This window comes from Suricata suricatta, chromosome 11, assembly GCF_006229205.1.
Source record: "Suricata suricatta isolate VVHF042 chromosome 11, meerkat_22Aug2017_6uvM2_HiC, whole genome shotgun sequence".
In the NCBI taxonomy this organism is placed as follows: Eukaryota; Metazoa; Chordata; class Mammalia; order Carnivora; family Herpestidae; genus Suricata; species Suricata suricatta.
The window spans coordinates 103,353,327-103,365,764 of record NC_043710.1 but is presented as its reverse complement, the minus strand read 5'-3'; the positions used below and the strand labels follow the sequence as shown (position 1 = coordinate 103,365,764).

The window sequence follows — 12,438 nt, the reverse complement described above, 5'->3', positions numbered from 1 at the left end:
TAGACCTATGAGTGCAAACATATGGTTTCTGTCCTTCTCTGCCTGACTTATTTCGCTTAGCATGACACCCTCAAGGTCCATCCACTTTCCTACAAATGGCCAGATTTCATTCTTTCTCATTGCCATGTAGTACTCCATTGTGTATATATACCACATCTTCTTGATCCACTCATCAGGTGATGGACATTTAGGCTCTTTCTGTGACATAGCTATTGTTGAAAGTACCGCTATGAACGTTGGGGTACATGTGCTTCTATGCATCAGCACTTCTGTATCCCTTGGGTAAATCCCCAACAGGGCTATTGCTGGGTTATAAGGGAGTTCTATGGATAGTTTTTTGAGGAATCTCCACACTGTTTTCCAGAGCGGCTGCACCAGTTTACATTCCCACCAGCAGTGTAGGAGGGTGCCCGTCTCTCCACACCCTCACCAGCATCTATAGTCTCTTGATTTGTTCATTTTAGCCACTCTGACTGGCGTAAGGGTGTATCTCAGTGTGGTTTTGATTTGTGTTTCCCTGATGATGAGTGATGTTGAGCATTGTTTCATGTGCCTGTAGGCCATCTGGATGTCCTCTTTGGAGAAGTGTCTGTTTATGTCTTCTGCCCATTTCTTCACTGGATTATTTGGTTTTTGGGTGTGGAGTGTGGTGAGTTCCTTGTAGATTTTGGATACTAGCCCTTTATCTGATATGTCATTTGCAACTATCTTTTCCCATTCTGTTGGTTGCCTATTAGTTTTCTTGATTGTTTCCTTTGCCGTGCAGAAGCTTTTTATCTTGATGAGGTCCCAAGAGTTCAGTTTTGTTTTCATTTCCCTTGCATTTGGGGATGTGTTGAGTAGGAAATTGCTGCGGTTGAGGTCAAGGAGGTTGTTTCCTACTTTCTCCTCGAGGATTTTGATGGTTTCCTGTCTCACATTCAGGTCGTAGGCTGACTCTGTTAAGGGCTAATGTAGCTGGTGACTTCAAGCTGAAGCCAATGCTCACTTACCATTCAAAAAATCCTAGGGCCTTTAAGAATCAGAATTATGCTAAATCTCCTCTGCTTGTGCTCTATAGATGGAACAGCAAACCCTGAATGACAGCACGAGTTTACTGCATGTTGTAAAGCCCACTGTTGAGACTTACTGCTCAAAAAAAAAAATCCTTTGAAAATATCACTGCTCATTAACAATGTACCTGGTCATCCAACAGCTCTGATAGAGACGGACAGTGAGATTCATGTGGTTTTCAAGCCAGCTAAGCCAACATTCATTTTGCAGCCCATGAATCAAGGAGTAATTCCAACTTAATATTTAAGATTACATTTTGTAAGGCTATAGCTGACACAGACAGTGATTCCTCCGATGGATCTGGGAAAAGTATACTGAAACCTTTCTGGAAAGGATTTGCCATTTTAGGTGCCAGTAAGAGCATTTGTGATTCATGGGAAAATGCCAAAATATCAACTCTAACAGGAGTTTGGAAAAAATTGACTCCAACCCTCATGGATGACTTTGAGGGGTTCAAGATGTCAGTGGGGGAAGTGCCTGCAGATGTGGTAGAAACAGGAGGAGAATCATAAGTGGAGCCTGAAATGTGACTGAATTGCTACAATCTCATGAGAGGATGTGAATAGATAAGGAGTCGTGTTTGTGGATGAGCAAAAAAGGTAGCCTCCTGAGATGGCGTCTACTTCTGGTGAAGATGCAGTGGAAACCGTTGAAATGACAGCAAAGAAATTAGAATATTATATACACTTACTTTCTAAAGCAACAGCAGTGTTTGAGCGGACTGACTCCAATTTTGCATGAAGTTCTTTTCTTTTAAATTTTTTTTAACATTTATTTTTGAGAGACAGAACGTGAACAGGGGAGGAGCAGATAGACAAAGAGACACAGAATCTGAAGCCGGCTCCAGGCTCCGAACTAGTGGTCAGCACAGAGCCCGACATGGGGTTTGAACCCACTGACCATGAGATCATGACCTGAGCTGAAGTCAGAACGCTCAACCGACTGAGCCACCCAGGTGCCCCTGCATGAGGTTCTAAGGAGGGTAAAATGCTATCAAACAGCATCACATGCTACAGAGACATCATCTGTGAAAGGAAGATTCAATTAATGTGGCAAACTTCATTATTGTCTTAAGAAATTGCCACAGCCTTCCAGCCTTCAGCGACCTCCACCCTGATCAGCAGCCAACAGCACTGAGGCAGGACCTTCCACCAGCAGAAAGATTAGGACTCACCGACAGCTCAGGTGATGATTAGCAATTTTTAGCAATAGAGTACCTTTTAATCAAGGTATGTACATTTTTTTTAGAAATGCTATTTTAGACTTAACAGACTATAGTATAAACATAACATTTATATGCACTGAGAAGTATCTGTTTTATTGCCATGGTCTGGAACGGAACCGGCAATATCTATCTCTGAGATGTGTCTGTGGTTGGTTCAGTGAGTGGGTCTGGCCTTTCAGGTGACATTGGATGTTTCCTATCTGGAAGGTCCATGGCACAGAGTCAGGTCTAGCCTCCCTCCTCCACCTGAAACTAGAAGGATATACGGGGGGTGGAGGGGGGATAGGGAGCAGGGAGTTGGAGACTTCATTAAACTTTCCCAGCCGAAGCCACATTTTCCATGGCAATTTTCTGGCATTGTGTGGTAGATGAAGTGATGCTTAATAAAAACTGCTTTGTTTTCCATTGGGCTCTTTTCCCTTCTAGTGGATTCTCTCAGCAGGAAACTCCTGAGTGGAGAAGCAGTGAATGTGTAGGATTCAGGCACCAAAAGCCCATCTGCAAGCCCAAACAGATTTCTGACTGATAAGACATGATTTGGCAGGAAAATAAGGTCCAAAGAAGGTTCCATCCTACATGTTGATTCAGGGGGCCCAAGGGCGTCCTCTGAGATAGGCTGTAGAGAAGGCAGAAGCAGAGAAACCTCAGACAGAAAGTAGAAAGCAGGATCCATGGAAGTGGAAGTTATGAGTGAAGAGCAGCCCTAAGAGGGGGAGAAGCTGAGCAGAGGAGAGAAGCTGAGCAGAGGAGAGAAGCTGAGCAGAGGGGAGAAGCTGAGCAGAGGGGAAGACCACCATAAGCTCTGAAGGAATAAGTTGTTAAAAAGAAGCAGAAGCTGAACCACAGGAAGAAGAGTGACTGAAGTGGCTTCTATTTCTGGACACTTCCTGTCTGTAGGATGACCACCTGAACATTCTCTGTGCTTCCTCACTTGCCATACATCACCATCAGCTGGAGCACCCTCGATAGATTACACCATCATCATCTCCCACCCAGAAAGGCTTACTCCTCTTACCCACAGACTTGTGTCTGGCTCCTGTATTCTTCAACTTCATTCTATCCCCAAACGTCTCAGCTATTCAGGAAAACAGCCTTCCAGAGACCCACTCTCTCCTTGTCTTCTTGGACATGCCTGAATGCCAGAGGTGGGCACACTTCCAGGCTGGGAAGTCCTCCCAAACACTGGCAAGTACAGAGATGAGCATGAACAGCAGCAAACCCAGGTGGGACCTGGCCAGATGGCTCCACACTGCCTTCCTCATGGGCCGGCAGGACACTGGACCAGACCTCGCAGGCTCCGCTACCAGCCAGTGCCCTTCAGAGTCAACTAACCAGCAACAGTTGGCTCCTCTGAGAGATCTCGCTCTCTGCAAATCTCGTTATGGGAATGCTCATTAAGCATTTGTTTCTTGAAGCTCTGTGCTAGGTGCTGTAGCAGGGAGTTGTGTAGATGTGGTGCTTTGCCCTCTGGGAACTTGAAATCTTATTCTGAAGAGAAAAATAAGAATATTTAACCTGTGAAAAAGGAGATAATGTCATTCCCCATGGTTTAGACTTTACACTTTCAGCCTGTTGTCCATATTTTCTTCCTAACACCATCATTCTACCATTGGGGTATACTCTAGATTGCCAACACTTTCCTTGGGGATAATCTGTGCTACGCCATCATTAAAAGTTTTGCTATTATCACCTCCTCTACTTAATTAATTCCTTTGTTTAATGTCACGCCATATTATCAGCATGTTTAATTTTATTCCCAAGTGCAGTTTGCAATCCAACAAGGGTTGGAGAAAAAAGGAAAAAACACCTAAATGCCTTTAAAGAATTTCTTAGGTGCTTCTTCAACACTGGCCTCCCTCTTCTACCTCTTTTTTTTTCTTTTCTTTTTTTTTTTCTTTCTTCCTTTCTTATTTTCTTTCTTTCTTTCTTCTTTCTTTCTTTTGGTCACCTCCACCCCAGCACTCACCTCTGATGAAGGGGGGGAAAAAGAAAGATTGCAAAAAGGAGGCAGCCCTTTTCTGGTTCACAATATGGCTACCAGGAGAGAGCCAGGCTACCTGTTCTCCTGTCAGAGGAGGGGCTGGGCAGTGACGGTGGAAGTATGCCAAGAAAAGGAATCTACATGTTTGGCTACTACAAGTTGAGGACTCACCAGGTCTAATTTCGTGTTTTTAGATATTTTTCAAATGTTAATCCAAAATAAAAATAATGAAAAGCCAAAAGTACTTTTAAGATTCTAGTTTGGAATCTCCACCGCACATCACTATCATTAATGAAGGGATGTAATATCTCTAAAATGGTGCTGCCCTTTGCGATAACAAGGTGAGAATAATATATTAGAGACTCTCTTAGTCACTCCAAGTGCAATGTAAACATCTTTTTAAAAATCTATACCCAATTAATGTTTTTGTTAAAAAAAAAAAAAGTATCCACCTCTCATTCTTTTATGGACAACAGAAAGTGACAGGAATCCTGGACTCAGTAAACAACAGCCAAGCTGCTACACTCAGTCTGGTGGCCAGCACAATAATCATGATAATAATAATAATAATGGCTGTATCTATTAGAAATGGTGATCAGTTGCTCAAAATAGAGGCCAGACCATGGTGGTTTAACACACAAGTGTTTACTTATGTAAAAGAAATGTGGAAGCTGGGAAGTGCCTTCCTCCTTCCCAAAGACCTAGAATCTTTTTAATCTTTCTACTCAACCATCTTTGTTATAGGGCTTCCCATTCTCAGGATCCCAAGATGCTTACTGGAGTTCCAATCCTATGTCCATACGCTTGAGAAAGAAGGAAGGGGGAAGGGGCAAAAAAAAAAAAAATGCACTTGCCAGCTGTATATCCAATCCCTAAGGAGTTACAGATGTACTGCTTTGTTCCTACCCCCTGCATCCACCCACCAAACCATATTCATCCCATCTACCTCATAAAGGGGCTGAAATTTCTAGTATATGCATCTTAGACAGAAAGGTTCCTGTTGCCTTTGTTGTTGGCTGTCCAACATCCAGTCTTCTTTTGGAGAGCCCTCATTATGTGTCATCTGATCAGGAACAGGGCCCTGCTTCCCACTACAAAACTCAAAGGGATAATATCCTTCCCTCTCTGCCTCCTGGCAATTGTGAAAACATGGGACCCACCCAGTAAGTCATGACACTCAGACACTACTCCAGCTTCAGTCCTAGAGAAATGACACATGAAAAGAGAATCACGAGTGTTGGGGCCCAGTAGGCAAAAAATACCCTCAAACAATATTTGGCCTCCTGGGCCCCATATATGGCTTCTGTTCATCCTATGATTTTTCTCATTGCTTTGCAAAGAGGCATATACTTTTAGGCTTTGAATCAACTTAGGTCAGTCAGTGACCTTCCCTTACTTTATTTTCTGGCTCTTTGTCTGCTGTTGGGAGTGAACGTAATCCTCTACCAAAAGATTTGCTTATAGAAGGATCAGCATCTTACCCTTGAATGACTGATGAAGGGCCTTAAGGAATGTATATCTCCTCATAGAATTCTTCAGGTTTATCTTATGTTTAAAACCAGACTATTAATAGGGGATTCCTCTTTTGTAATGACTTAATCCTGTTACTTACTACTGTCCTGATAAGAATGACCTTATCTGGAGCATGTCTTCAAGGACCTTGAACTATGTAACCATTAAAGAAATGATGTAATCACCCATGGTATATAAGACCCTGGCTATCTTAATAAAGTGCGGCTTTTCCACCATGCCCGTTGTCTGTCTTGTTTGTCGTTGTCTGTCTTCTTTCTTATAGATATTGTGCCGACACCAACCCCCTACTCGGGACCTTTTGACTGGGGTGCGTGGGCTGGTCCCCTGCACACGAGTACTGTGTTGACAAAGCAGTGGAGTCCAGTGGGGATGGTGACGTGTCCAGCAGCCAAGAGTGGAAGTGTTCTAGTCAGAGTCCTCCTGAAAAGTAGTTGTTGAATTTACTACTTCTTGGTCCGCTAATGCTCCTCACTTCCTATTTTCCATTCCAGATTCTCTAGTCCCTTGGCAGTTCTGGGCTCCCTTTGTCTTTTCAGAATGTCCCTTTTTGCTTTAGACAGCCAGAGCTGGTTTCAGTTATGTCTTCACCACACAATTAAGGAGACATAGATTATTATTCTAATCTATGCTCTTTGGTTACCAGAAACAGAAGCCCACACGACTCATCTCAGATATAGACAGAAGACCTAAACTCACAGACACAAGGACTGAAACCCTATATAAGATGATACTGGGAAATTGCTGGGAAGAAAAGCTGACCCTCTGAGGCCACAAAGATTCTCATCTCTTTCAGTCTCTGCATAAATTTTTTTCTCATCTCTGCTTTATTGGTCAGCTTCCTTTGATTACTTCGTTTCTTCACCTCCATAACTTTTGCGTCCTCTTCATGGACTCTTACATGGAATCTATCTGACCTTTCTGCAGACATGATATTCTCAAAACATTTCATTTTCAAGCTCCATATCTCTTAATTAAAAACCTTGACAAAGGAAATGGCTAGTGACTACATCAGGGATACACACCAGTTAAAACAGCTGTAATGAAGGACGGGGCTCACGACTAGGCACATGTGGGGCTGCCCAGACTGGAGATCTAGGGGCCGGGCAGGCAGTGGAGCCCTTCTACGACAGGGAAGGGCTGTGAAGCTGTGAGAGAAGCGATATGGAGGCCTAGTATGGCACAGTTCTTCTACAGCAGACCTGAGATGTTCAATCAATTATATATTTTGAACACCTTGCCCCTCATGTGCAAGGTACAGGGCTAAGAGCTGAGGAGATTATGAAGATGATAATGTGTGGCTTCCTGCAAGGACTTTACAACACACCCACACACGTAAGTGGTGAGTTAACATATGCCTGGTTAACAATAAGCTTGTTTTCCACGAAGTGATAGAAGAAGTCAAAAGAAGGAAAGGTGATGTTGAACTACACTGATCAAAACACCTGTACAAGAAGAGGGATTTTATTACCTTTAGGGAAAATAAGAGGTAGAGAGAGATGAAAAGTCAGAATCCCGAACTGATACCAGGAGTGGAACAGAGGCATCTGAATCAAAGGATGAACTGAATGTGCTATGTGCTGAGAGACAAAATTTGAAGTGAGATCCATATAATAAGGATGACCCATTTTAAAAAATTTACTTGGTGCAATCATAGTGCTAAAGCAACCTGTAGGTTTATCAATGTCAACAAGTGCATTTAAACTTGGACAGTGGAGATGGAAGACTTAGACTCTAATAATGGCTAACTACATCATTAGAACAAATATGGCACTAAAAGCCTGGACAACATATAAGGACATCTGCTTGAAACATCAGAATGCTACCAAAATAGGGGGAAATTACTGCTCCATGACTGGGGAATAATGATACCCCTGGAAGGGAGCCTGGCATTTAGGACTGCTTTTCCCATGGGGATGTTTGCTAATTCCAGAGGTGACCTAGAAACTGATGAATGCTTCCAACAGTCTTGTGGGGCAAAGATGAGAGACAGAGAACAGAAGTCCAGAAACTGACAGACGAAAAAGCCTAATGAACTGTCTTGGGTTGGGACTCAGAAGTATATAGGTCATCTTAGGTCATGTGGCTCAATGTCAAGTAATTTCAAACGCTTAAATTCAATTAAACTTATCTCAAACTGTTAGTATCCACAAGCATCTAGCAAAAACAAATACAAATCTTCTCTGGAAGGAAATAGAACCTTGAACCTCAAAGAAGTCCTACAAACAATTTTGCAAATACCATATCTACCACACAATCAAAAATAACCAGGCACAAGAGGAAATAAAAATACATGGCAACACTAGCAAGAATACCGAGCAATAAAATCAGGCCCACATGGGCTCCAGACATTAATTGCATCCCATTTAATCTTAAAACCACTTTGTTTCCTGTATTAAAAAATATAAACAAGAAGACTGAAAATACTGGCAAAGAAACTTTAGCATGGGATTTGTGAAAGTAAATACTATAATAATTGAAAGTTAAAATCCAACAGGTAGGTTAAACAGCATATTAGTATAGATAGTAGATAATTAATAGGTAAAATTTACAGGAAAAAACAGAGACAAGAGGTTAAAAAGTACAAAAGAGAGAATAAGAGATATAATGAGAAAATCTAATATGAATTTAAAATCCTAAAATAAGAAATAGAAAATTGGATATAAGCAATAGTTGGTAAGACAATGACTGAGAATTTTTCCAAACTAATGAAAGACATCAAATCATGCACTTAAAGTTCATATTAAGGATAAATGAAAAGATATTCATAAGTAGGCATGCTCTTATCAAACTGCTAGAAACTAACCACACATAAAAAGATCTTAATACCAGACAGAGAAAATATCAGGATACTCCCAAAGGGTCTCTTACTCTCAATATCTAAAGAATATCTACAAATCAAGAAGTTCTTGGCTGGCTCAGTTGGAAAAGCATGTGACTCTTGATCTCAGGGTTGTGAGTTTGAGCCCCCTGTTGGGTGTGGAGATTATTTAAATAAATAAAAACCTAAAAAATAAATAAAAGTTCATTGCACTGCATGCAAAAATATCTACAAATAAATTACAAATTCAAAAGCAAAAACTCAACAAAGGACAAAAATTTGCACAGGCAATTTACAAAACAGGATCTTCAAATGACCATAAATTTATAAAACATGCTCAACTTCATTAATAATCAAGAAAATATAAGTTGATAGAGACTAAGAAGGGCATTATATAATGATAAAAGGATCAATTTAGCAAGAAGATGTAATAGTTGTAAATAGCTATGAACCAGATAAGAACTTAAATATATAAATCAAATATTAACACACATGAAAGGAGAAACTGACAGTAATACAGTAATAGTAGGGGACTTTAAAACATCAATGGGTAGATCTTACAAACAAACAAAAAGAAATCAATAAGGAAACAGTGTCCTTAACACATTAGACCAAATGAACTTAATAGCTATACACAGAAAGAACATCCACCCAACGACAGAATACACATTCTTTTCAAGTGCTCTGGGAACATTCTCCAGGATAGATCACATAACTCTCCTGATCAAGTGGGATTTATTCCAGGGATGCAAGGATGTCTCAATACCCACAAGAACAAGTCTTAATAAATTTAAGAAGACTGAATTCATGTTAAATATCTTTTCTAATCACATTATCTCAAACTAGAAATCAATTACAAGGGGGGAAAAAGGAAAAAACACAAACACATGGGGGCTAAATAACATACAAAACCAAACCATGCTACTATAAATAACTAGTGGGTCAATGAAGAAATCAAAGAAGAAATTTAAAAATACTTGAAGACAAATGAAAATGAAAACACAACATTCCAAAACATATGGGATGTATCAAAAGCAAATCTAAGATGAAAATTTATAGTAATATGAGCCTACTTCAAGAAAAATCTTCAATAAATAATCTAACCTTATACCTGAAGGAACTAGGAAAAGAAAAAAAGCCCCAAATGAGAAGAAAATAATAAAGATCAAAGCACAAATAAATGAAATAGAGATTTAAAAAAAACCTAAGAGTTGGTTGTTTGAAAAGATAAACAAAATTGATAAATCTTTAGCCATACTCATCAAGAATAAAAGACAGAACACCTAAATAAATAAAGTCCAAAAAAAGGAAGTTACAACCAACACCACAGAAATGCAAAGCCTTGTAAAGCAACATTATAAGAATTGCAATAATATAATTATATGCCAACAAATTTAACAACCAAGAAGAAATGGATAAATTTCTAAAAATATACAACCTTCCAAGGTCTGGATCAAGAAGAAGAAGAAAAACAAACTGAATAGACCAATTACAAATCATGAAACTAAATCTATAATGAAAAATTCCCCCCAAAAAAGCCCAGGGCCAGATGGATCCATAGGTGAATTCTACACTTAATTAAGAGTTAATGCTTATACTTGTCAAATTATTCAAAAACTTGTAGAGGAAGAAACTTTCAAATTTATGCTATGAGGCCAGCATTACCCTGATACCAAAACCAGACACACAAAATAATTCAATTACAACCCAATATCTCTGATAAACATAGAAGGAAAATCCTCAAAAAATATTAGCAAACCAAATTTAATAATACATTAAAAGGATCAAACACCATGTGGGATTTATTCCAGGTATGCAAGGATGGTTCAATACCCACAAATTGGGGTGCCTGGGTAACTCAGTTGGCTGAGTATCTAACTCTCAATTTTGGCTCTGGTCATGATCTTACAGTCATGAGATTGAGCCCCACACTGGGTTCTGCACTGAAAGTGTTTGGGTCTCTCTCTCTCTCTTCCTCTCACTCTGCCCCTCCCCTGCTTGCATTCTCTCTCTCAAAATAAAATAAATATTTAAAAAAATTTAAATCCACAAATCAACATGAAACCCCAAATTAACAAAATGAAGCATAAAAATCATATGATCATTTCAATAGATGAAGATAAAAGCATTTTACAAAGAAAAACATCCATGCATTATATTAGAAAAACTCAATAAAGAGATAAAAACTCTGAACAAAGGGGATATAGAAGGAACATACCTCATGAAGTTCACATATGAAAAAAAAAAAAAACCAGTATACTCAATGGAGAAAAACTCAAAATGTTTCCTCTAAGATCAGAAACAAGGATACCTACTCTCAACACTTTTATTCAACTGAAAGTCCTCACCACAGCAGTCAGACAAGAAATAGAAGGCATCCAAATTGACAAGGAGTAAGTAAAACTGTCACCATTTGCAGATGACATGGTACTAAAACCCTAAAGATCCCACCAAAAAAAACCTGTTAGCACTGGTAAACCCTGTCAAGTTTCAGAATACAAAAATACACATAAATCTGTTGTGTTTCTACACCCTAATAACCAACTATCAGAAAGAGAAATTAAGAAAACCATCCCATTCACAATGACATCAAAACAATAAAATACCTAGGAATAAATGTAACCAAGAAGGCGAAAGACCTATACTCTGAAAATGTGAAGACACTGATGAAAGAAATTAAAGACAACACAAATAGAAAGATATACTGTGCTCACGGATAAGAATTAATATTGTGGTGCTTTCTTCGGCAGCACATATACTAAAATTGGAACAATACAGAGAAGATTAGCGTGGCCCCTGCGCGAGGATGACACGCAAATTCATGAAGCGTTCCATATTTTTTGGTACTGGCACAAAAACAGACACATATACCAATGGAATAGAATAGAGAACCCAGACCTGAACCCACAAATGTACAGCCAATTAATTTTTGACAAAGCAGGAAAGTGTACCCAATGAAAAAAAGACAGCTTCCTTAGCAGGTGGTGCTGGAAGAACTGTACAGCAACATGCAGAAGAACGAAACTAGACTACTCTCTTATACCACACACAAAAATAAACTCAAAATGGCTGAAGGACCTGAATGTGAGACAGGAAACCATCAAAACCCTAGAGGAGAAAGCAGGGAACAGCCTCCTTGACCTCAACTGCAGCAATTTCCTGCTCGACACATCCCTAAAGGCAAGAGAAATAAAAGCAAAAATGAACTACTGGGACCTCATCAACATAAAAAGCTTCTGCTCTGCAAAGAAAACAATCAAGAAAACTAATAGGCAAGTGATGGAATGAGAAAAGATAGTTGCAAGTGACATATCAGATAATGGGCTAGAAATCAAAATCTACAAGGAACTCACCAAAATCCACACCCGAAAAATGAATAATCCAGTGAACAAATGGCCAGAAGACCTAAACAGACACTTCTCCAAAGAGGACATCCAGATGGCCAACAGACACATGAAACAACGCTCAGCATCACTCATCATCAGGGAAACACAAATCAAAACCACACTGAGATACCACCTCACGCCAGTCAGAGTGGCTAAAATGAACAAATCAAGAGACTATAGATGCTGGCAAGGGTGTGGAGAAACAGGCACCCTCCTACACTGTTGGTGGGAATGTAAACTGGTGCAGCTGCTCTGGAAAACAGTATGGAGGTTCCTCAAAAAACTATCAATAGAACTCCCCTATGACCCAGCAATAGCACTGCTAGGGATTTATCCAAGGGCTACAGAAGTGCTGATGCATAGGAGCACATGTACCCCAATGTTCATATCAGCACTGTCAACAATAGCCAAATCATGGAAAGAGCCTAAATGTCCATCACCT

At 39.8% G+C, this 12,438-nt stretch overlaps 1 non-coding gene across 1 annotated transcript; it reads left to right on the top strand.

The window, feature by feature from the left end:
* Positions 1-11,344: 11,344 nt before the first annotated feature.
* Positions 11,345-11,451, top strand: LOC115272813. Its single transcript, XR_003900471.1, has one exon. It is a non-coding gene; the product is annotated as a U6 spliceosomal RNA (small nuclear RNA).
* Positions 11,452-12,438: the final 987 nt, after the last annotated feature.